The sequence below is a fragment of the Marmota monax genome, unplaced genomic scaffold (genome assembly GCF_021218885.2).
Source record: "Marmota monax isolate L192 unplaced genomic scaffold, Marmota_monax_Labrador192_F-V1.1 WCK01_AAM20220418_F8-fsc00004, whole genome shotgun sequence".
NCBI lineage: Eukaryota > Metazoa > Chordata > Mammalia > Rodentia > Sciuridae > Marmota > Marmota monax.
In genome coordinates, this window is record NW_026692881.1 from 4449364 (window position 1) to 4458779 (window position 9416).

The window sequence follows — 9416 nt, forward strand, 5'->3', positions numbered from 1 at the left end:
CTCTTCACCTACTGTTCCTGCGACCTCAGATCACCTGCTCATTTGTCCCCCAGACTTTCCATCCCCTCAACTACAAACTGGATATAGTAACCTGCTTTCTCTTGGCTTTCATATCAGGATAAAATGAGGCACTGTTTTAAAACATTTAATCCCATTCTTCAAGTCCTACCAGCAGGACTTGATTTTGAATAAGTAGCACTTGTAACCACAGTCATTTTACTGTCATAGTAGTTTGCTCTGCAGGCTCATATTTATTTAGAGTTCTTTAAAGTCCCTTTGCAAGGGAAGAGACGAGAAAGGAAGAAAATGGACAGAAGCCCAAGCACAAGAGAGCTGGGGGACTATGCTTCAGAAAACCGGTGGGACTTTGTTTGCCTGTGACAATGCTGGCAGCCAGGTTCACCTTCCAAAGAGACTGCAGAGTCCCAAAGAAGAGGTGATGAGCTCCCAGATGACCTAGGACAGGAGTGATGTGTATAGGAAGGAAGGAGAAGTCTTATCTGTGCTATTTGTTCCCTCCAAAACTCTTGTGGAAATGAATTGCCTTTGTGATGGCACCAGGAGGAGGGAGCTTTTGGGGGGGGGGCTCCACCCTCAGGACTGGATATGTTTTTACTGCAGAGTAGGTTTCCTACTGCAGGGGATGGGAGGGTCTGCCCAGCTCTCTGGCTTTCACTCATTCTTGCTGTCTCTTTGCCCTTTCACTGGGGAATGCCTTCAGCCATGCTAGGATGTAACAAGAAGGCCCTCACCCCATGCCAGCCCCTTGATCTTGTACTTCTCAGCTCCCAGAACAGTAAGCCCATGCATTTCTTTCCGCATATTTCCTGATTTTGTGGTAGTCTGTTATGGCATCACAATATTAACTAAGATAACCTATAAGGTCATTTTCTTATGAGAAATGTTACAAGCCTCACACCTGGGAGGGCTCAGACATGGTTGGGAGGTGCCTTGGCTAAAGGATTCCATCTTCCTTTCTGTTCTTTTTAAGATTCCATATCATTTCCTGTAAGCTCACCCTCTGCCCCAGCACCTGTGGTAGGCACAGGCTGCCTGGGTGTGTTCATCATGTGGATGAGCAAATTCTCTGCTTGGCATCTTGTTCTCTCTCCCCCCACAACATATCCATCTTTTCTGGACAATCCCTTCTCACTCCAATGGCTTTAAGAATCGTTAGTTTTCTTGCGCTTTCTACTAAAAAAGAAAAGGAGAGGAGTCTAATCTTGGACTCAGGCGGTGGCTTCTAATTAATGCATTAAAATCAGTTCAGGGCTTTAAGAATTATATATTGGTGGACTGAGGATTCTCATCCCAATGTCTGATGTTAATTCTCAGTAAAATTATAATAGTTGCTGAGAAATACAGGATGAAGGGAGCCTAGTTTTCAAAATATCTATCAAAATACAATTTTCCCATATACAGTCTCAGCTGTAGGAGCCCTGCAAGGAGAAGGAACTATGGGGGGGAGTGTTTACTCTCTACAATGGGGGCCCATTTGAAATGTCTTACGTAGATTTAGAAAACAAGAAGCCAAGCTCATTTATAAATACAAAATATGTACTTTTTAAAAACTGCCCTTGTTGTTATGCTAAAAGCAGATCACCTGCTCATTTGTCAAATTTGTGATCCTATCGCCAATTAAATGACACAAAGCAGCAGAGAAAAGAGAAGGGAAATTGTTTCAAAGCAGGGGAAATAAAGGTCTTTTCCTGACATAATTTCCAATGTTCCATTTCTCACATAGTAGAGAACAAACCAGAAATTTGAGTCATTGTAAGACTTTCCTTTGCGTACATCATACTTTGAAGATTATCCAAGAACATGTGGGGTTTAAAGATGTGAAAGTTATACATTTCTAAGTCGCCATGGTCCACAGAAGGGATTACCCTGATAGGAAGCCCAGCTGCTCCTGGGATGCTACAAGTCCTCCCTCTAAGACCGTCAGGATCCTTCATCTATTTTTATTGTCTTGTTCCCTGTAACTTCCACTGTCTCTCAAAATCTTTGCTCACATCATACTGATGGACTTCAGGGTCCACAAAACTTCTTGTCCCTAACATTTCCAGCAGCCCTACCAACATGACCTGCTCTCAACTCCTGTCCCAACCTTCTACTCATTTGGCAAATTCAGTACAAATACCACTCCCCCCCTTAACCCTTTTGTAACCCTTACAAGCTGACTTATGTTCTTCCTGCTGCTCCAATGCAGTTCCATTGACCCTTAATCATTGTCAATCAATATCAACAAGTAGCAGTAGCAGTAAGAGCAGCATCAAAAACATCCGATCCTTACGTATCCTTAAGTACTCACATTTAAGCTTGTGGAATCTTGCTGATTCTGTACTTATGGAGAAACTAAGTTAGCCTCAAAAGGTCATGGACCTTAGGAATACAAGTGCTATAGTTTGAATATGAAGTACCCGCTAAAAGCTTGTTTGTTAAGGACTTGGTCCCCAACCTATGGCCTTATTGGGTAGAAATTTCAAGAGGTAATGTCTAGTGGGAGGTTTTTAGGTCATTTTAGGGATGCCAGTGAAGGAGATTATGGCACCCTGGTCTAATCTCTTTCTCTCTTTGATTTTCCCACCATGAGATGAGCAGCTGTACTCTAATACGCTCTCACCACCGTGATGTGGTATCTTGCTATCGGTCGAAAGCAATGGGGCCAGTTGACCATGAAACCATGAGCCAAAGTAATCTTTTCTCTTTATAAGTTGATTTTCTCAGGTATTTTGCTGCAGAAACAGAAAGTTTATTAGTATGAGTTAAGATTTAAGGGTCCTCAGGGATTCCTACTTGTAAATCAACTATACCGAGTGAGCCCCAAAATAATTTTAGGAGAAACTGCCACGTTGGACTCAAATCAACACTGAAATAGGTAAAATTATCTAATTCAAACCAAACATAGGGTCAACGCTACAACAGTTAGACACAGGCACTGGCTTTCTTAAAAAACTCCTAAAACTCAAAAAATAAAATTTAAAAAATAAAGGAAAAAAAATTAAGACTCAACAAATGGGATGACATCAAATTTAACACCTTCTGTACAACAAAGGAAACAGTGAACAGTGTTCAAGACAGTCTATGGAATGGGAGAAAATCTTTGCCAGCTACTCTTGGGACACGGGGTTAATATCCAGAATATATGAACAAATCAAAAAACTTAACACCAAAAAAAAAGCCCCAATAAAAATGGGCAAATGAAGTAAAAGATTTCTCAAAAGAAGAAATGCAAATGGCCAACAAATACATGAAAAAATGTCCAACTTTCTTTCTTAGAAATCAGGAACACATAAATGAAAACTTCCCTGATATTTCATCTCAGCCCAGTTAGAATGAAAAACATCAAGAATAAATAATAATAAATTCTAGAGAGGATATGAGGTGAAAGGAATACTAGCAGGTGGGCTGCAAATTAGTAAAACCACTATGAAAATCAGTATTATTATTTCTCAAAAGACTAGAAATGGAACGCCCATATCACTCAGCTATTCCACTCCTTGGTATTTATCCAAATGAACAAAAATCAGTATCCTATAGTGATACATGCATCCCACTGTTCATAGCAGCAAAATTCACAATAGCCAAGTTATGGAACCAGCCTAAGTGTCCATCAACAGATGAATGGACAAAGAAAATGAAGCATAAAAATGGGAATAAAACAAAGGGATCTCAAGAAAATAGATGAGATAACCAGTAGAATAGAAGGGTCTTGAAAGGGAGGGAGAGGGGGAATGCATGGGGAAGTTCTGTGAAGTGCAATCTACCAAATTATGCTATGTCCATGTACAAATATACTAAACAAATCCTGCTTATGTATATAAAATTATAACGCACTAAATAATAATGTCAGTAATAACATCAACAACAATAATAATAGATCAGTAAATGGATCAGGTGGAGGAAGGAGAGGGAAAAGGGAAGGTACTGGGAAATGTGCATGTATGAATATATCACAACGAACCCTATTATCATGTATTATAATGCACCAATAAAAACATAATTAAAATTTTTAACACACATCTATCTGTCCCACACTACAAATTAGGCTCTGTACCAGCTGAAGATTTGAGGGTGCACCGAGTTCCAAGATAAGCTCTGGCTATTAAAGAACTATAAACAGAATGAGGAAGTAGGCAAGGCAACAATGTATTCCATTTGGAGAAAATGCTAGTATCTGCAGGATATTTTGGTTCTCTGATAGCAAGATCAGCTGGGTTTCTTGTATTCTCATTAGCTAGTCTTAGTTTTGCTCCATGGTGGAACCCATAAAAAATTCAAAAGTCTTTATTATAAACATGTTTATGAGTTTTCTTAGGTTACTCTGTCCTTTTTTCCCCTTAAGATATCTCCTTTGTAACAATACAGCTGGGTTTCATTTGTTTTATTTTAGAAAATAATGGGTTGGCATCTTGGACACTAGTTCCTTGACTCCCCTGTCAGAGCTACTCTTGGAGTCGGCTGGCCCATCCCAGACCTGGTGTCTAGCAGTGGTCTGGATCGTGCTGCCTGAGCCACCACCTGCTCCTCTGTGCAGCCAGTACCCTCCCTGATGGTACTGGCCAATGTTTTAGTAGGTTTGGATCCTGATGCAGCATATTGTATACTTACCTATTAGATGACCTTTCCTGTTCTGTCATGTAGAACCTTGAAAGGAATACCATCATTGCCTTTGAAAGTCTGTGATAAACATTTGAACAGTACAAAAGCCGCTGTGCATGGACTCTTTCTCCAGGCAGTGATTTCCACCCCAGAGACATGGGCCAGGGAAGGCATTAATGTAAGATTGCCAGTGTTTAATTTTGTCAAGTAAGACATTTTTACTTTAAAAGGAAGGAAGAAATGAGGAAAGGAAAAAAGGAAGGAAGGGAATAAAGAAAGAAAGAGGAAAGGAAAGGAAAGAACACTATGACCTACCATCACTATTATTTTCTAAGAAGAAGGAGACACACACACACACACCAAAAAAAAAAAAAAAAACAAAAAAAACAAGAAGGGCATCATTTCAAAATAAAGAATAAGCTCTAGAAAACTATGTTTAATTCTAAAAAATGTTCCCCACATTTTCCCAATTTTCATTAGTTTTCCATGGACTAGCTTGGGTACTGAGTCCGGCATGGGGCACTCCATGCACCCACCCTATTGAAAAGGAACTTCCCTGTCATCCCAGAAGAACTCTCAGCATGGTCCACTGTTTCTTTCCAGCACACCCTCCCTTCAAGCCACCATTAATGCTCTCTGTATAGCCTGACTAACAGCACATGTTTCACCAATATGTGTGAATAAATGGATGTAAAAGTAAAGATGATTTATAGGAAATAAGCTCCACTGAGTTAAAATTTTTCTCCAACAATTCTTTAGTGCAGTAACTATTGATCTGGTTGCAAGAGAAGTTTCATTTGTCAGAAAGGACATGGCCAAAGGAACAGTTTACTGCCCTTGTGTTACCAAGTGAATTTATCTTCTGTGACATGGTCTCCTGAGTCCTTCAGATTCCCTGCCTTTCAGCAGGTCTGAAATTCCAGTACCCTGGCTCTAGAGTAGTGAAGCTTTACTACCGTCAACCAGATGGCATGATGATTTCCCTGAATGCCTGTGCCCACAACTGTGAAAGCTCAGAGTTACTTGCATCAGCCCAGGGCCATGGACACCATAGCTCCAAGATTTATTTGATAATTGATTTAGTGAGAGGTCTTCCTTCCCCTAGCTACTAAATGATAGCTGACAAACCTAACTCCAGTGATGCCCACTTTCTAATGTTTCCATTGCATGGTCTGATAAACTTTCCTAAAGCTCAAGTCTTACCACAATCTTTCCCAGTACAAAAATCTTTAATGAGTTTCCATTAGGTGCAGGAAGAAGTCCCAGTCCATAGATAAGCATTAAAGGACTCCCTATAACCTATCTTTTCAAAAACAATCCCTTACAACAGGTTATCTTCAAAACCCCTATGGCCTTTCCAATATCTATTTTTCCTATTAGTTGGTGGTTGTGTCTTCTGTTCTCTACAAGAAAATGATCTGGGGGCCTCCACAACACCTGCACAAAATCTAATTTTGCAAATAATACTTCAAATGACAACTGTTAGTTGCATGAATGAGGTAGGCAGATTCAAACAAGTGCAGGTACAACTATACCCTATCACTCATAGTGGGAGCTACCCCTGTACCTAGCACAGTGTTCGGTAAGTCAGACACATAGGCATTGAGTTTAAAAAAAGGGGTGGGGACAAAGGTCTTGAAAGCAAAAAGAAAGGGAGGGATGAAGGAAAGGTACAGGGATAAATGATTCCAAAAGAGACCAGGCTTTAAATTATATCACAGTTCTGTCAGCTAAATAGTCTCTCTTGGACCACATGGCAAAGGTGTGGGTAGATAATACTGAGACAGTGAGAATGATTCCAGTGTTATGAATCAACTGTGTCCACCAAATGCAAAGAAAGGAGAAATAAAGACTTATGTCACAGGCAGTGGGAAGCCCTATTCACAGCAAAGCAGAGAAAAATAGAAAGTCTGATATAAAAGCAGGTTGGCCAAATATTTAGTGAAAGACAAATGCAGAAGGTCCTAAACTTACTTCCAACTGGTCTTTAGCTCCAGTGCTCTGTATCCAGCTCCTTCTCCAAATGCTATTCAATCATGGTCTTCACCACCATCAGACTCTTTTCTGCAGTCCCTCAAGGGCAACACCTGTGCAGAAGACTATAGTGTTCCATAGTATTTGCCCTAGATTATCTTCCCAGTTTACTTTGGTGCTTTTCCAGCACTCTTCAACTTGTACACCTGCTCCATATCTCCATGACACCTAGTTTGCGACTCTCCACTGATCATCCAACTTCTCCTAGATTTTTACTTACCTTCTAGACCTCACAGATGTGGAAGGTTTAACTTCCATAGCAAGTTTCTTATTCCATGTTAGTAGTAGTAGATTTTCATCCCTGACTGAATCTCAGCTAATGGAAAATTAGGAGGCCCCTATACACCCAATCTTCTTTGGACATGAAGCAGCCTGAGAAAGCTCTTCCATTATGAACATGAACCATTTCTTATGTAAAAAAGACATTTTCAGATGCATAGACAATAAACATGGAAGTGGTTTTCATAAAAGAATTTTATACTCACAGATTCTTAGAAACTGGAGGCATTCTGTGTCATGCAGGACCATATGGCGAAGCAATGAGACTGTCAAGAGGTAAGGAGAGCTGGAAGGAGAGGGCATGACCCCAAGCCTTTATTGGAGTTTTTCCAGGAACGTATGGATAAAGCTGGGTAGGCTCTCCTAGTGAGCTTAGGACTAGAGAGTTTGAATAATTTGGAGCAGGATCTGGTTAATAGGAGTGATCCCTAGTAGCCATTTGTAATCTAGTCCCTGCGTGATTTTTGACAGGGACTGAATGAATAATGGTTTGATGTGTGAGAATTTGATATAGGAGATGGCTGATTTACATATCCAAGTCATGATCTCAGGGAATTAATTTGATACCTATAAAACTTAGTTCTCTTTGGAAGAGGCAGCCTCTCCAGGGTCAAGGCCCCCGATGCCAGAACATCAAGAATATAGTCAATAATAAAGTCAATACAGGACAGATGACCCAGAGCGTGGAACTGAGGGCTCAGAAGACGAAACTAAGGTCTTTTAAGAGCCATCACCCAGTAGGAAAACTGGATCCTATTCAATGCATAGCCCAGAGCAAGGAGAGATGACACAGGCCTGGCTGAAGTTGAGAATGGTTATCGGGTGGGAGTCGTATTTGTTTGTCTCCATATCCTCTCTTTTTGAACATAAGTTTCTACTTCATTTGGTCCTCTCTCAGCACTGTATATTGGGTTGTTTCTCTAATTCACAAGCCATCAAACAAAAAAGAACCATATTAAAGGAGTTCCAAGCAAAGACACCCAGAGTAAGTTTCTCATGGGCTCTTGAACCTGACTAAATGACAAGATCCTGGACTTTAAGCCTAAGTCTGATGTTGTAAATGGATAAGTTTTGTTGTTGTTGTTGTTGTTTGTGATTCTTGGAATGTGGAGGAGAATATTTTACATGTGAGAAGAAAGCAAATTTCATGGTCGTGGGGGAACTGTGGCTAATTAAATGTGGTAGTAATTCTTTTTCTTACCCTTTTCATTTGTGATAAGTCCTATTCCCCTTTCTGTGAAGGTAAGTTGGCCTTTTGATCTGATGTCACTAATAGAAAGTAGTAGATGAGACCCTTGGTAATTTGTAAGTGTGTTCCTTGAGAAATATCCATCTTTTTGTGCACTAGGAATACTTGGAACTCTGTCACGGCACTGTGAAGTGCTCCAACAGTACAGAGAGGCGGGGTGTGTGTGGGGGGGAGACAAGTACACTTTCCAGCTGACAGCCCCAGCCCAGCTCCCAGCCAACAACAGGCCATTTGATGAGTTCTCTTATTTGTTCAGCCGATCAGAGATGATTGATAACTGCAGACCCAGCCCAACAAACGAGGAACATAAGCACCCTCAGCTAAGTCTTGCTTTAGAATTATGAAAGATAATTAATGGTTAATTATACTTTTAAAGCCACTTTGAATGGAGACATTACTACATGTTATAGATAATTAAAGGTGGAGTAATTCTTTTCCCTCCCTTTATTTGTTTAGCTTTTAGACATGCTTTTAATAAAATCTAATAAAATATGGACTGTGGTCCCAGATTTTACCAGAGGCATCTTTCTAAGAGTGCACCTGCCCTTACCCCTCTCCAAAGAACCATCTTCCTCTGGATTTCCCTGCTCAGGTATTTAAGGGCACATTGAAACTTCTCTTTGGACAATTCTTGTCTGTCCTTAGAGAAGTGTTCTTCTCCAATATCTTATGTTAGCAGAGACAAAGAAATACTCTTAAAGCAAAAAAAATAAAATACAATAAAATAAAATAAAATAAAATTTCCTTTGGAGATTGATGCTCCTGGATAGAGAAGTAACAAGCCTTCTATGAGCTCTAGCCACTCTGTTTTCATTTTGCTTTTATATTGCTGCAGGCAAATCTTCATATCGTAAAAGTATATCTCCACACTCTTATAACAAAAATTTTAAATTTCCTTTATAGATTGATGCCTCTGAATGAAGAGGTAGCATGGTTTATTTATCTGGTTCTAGCTGCTCTGTTTTCATTTTGCCATTGTATTGCTTTTGGCAAATCTACATATCATGAAAGGATATTTGTGTCTACTTGCCTGAAGCTTGTTAATATCTTTCCAAAGTTGCCTAAAACTTGATTAAGATTATGCAGGACAGCCATCATGACTTGGGATTCAAATTAGGGCAACCTAATTTGACCAGTGCCCTTGAGCTTTTACACTTCTCAACCAGGTACAGCAACTTGGAATGCTGAGATACCTGCACACGCCGGTTGCCAACATTAGTAAGTAAAAATATAGGCCATTCAGTTAAATCTG

General features: G+C 40.0%; 1 long non-coding RNA gene across 1 annotated transcript in view; it reads right to left on the reverse strand.

Moving 5' to 3' along the window:
* Nucleotides 1–9416, reverse strand: part of LOC124096462 (uncharacterized) — a 48032-nt gene that overhangs the window by 9063 nt on the left and 29553 nt on the right. The window contains exon 3 of the long non-coding RNA XR_009227283.1: nt 6577–7201. This is a non-coding gene — a long non-coding RNA (uncharacterized LOC124096462). The remainder of the gene's footprint in view (nt 1–6576; nt 7202–9416) is intronic.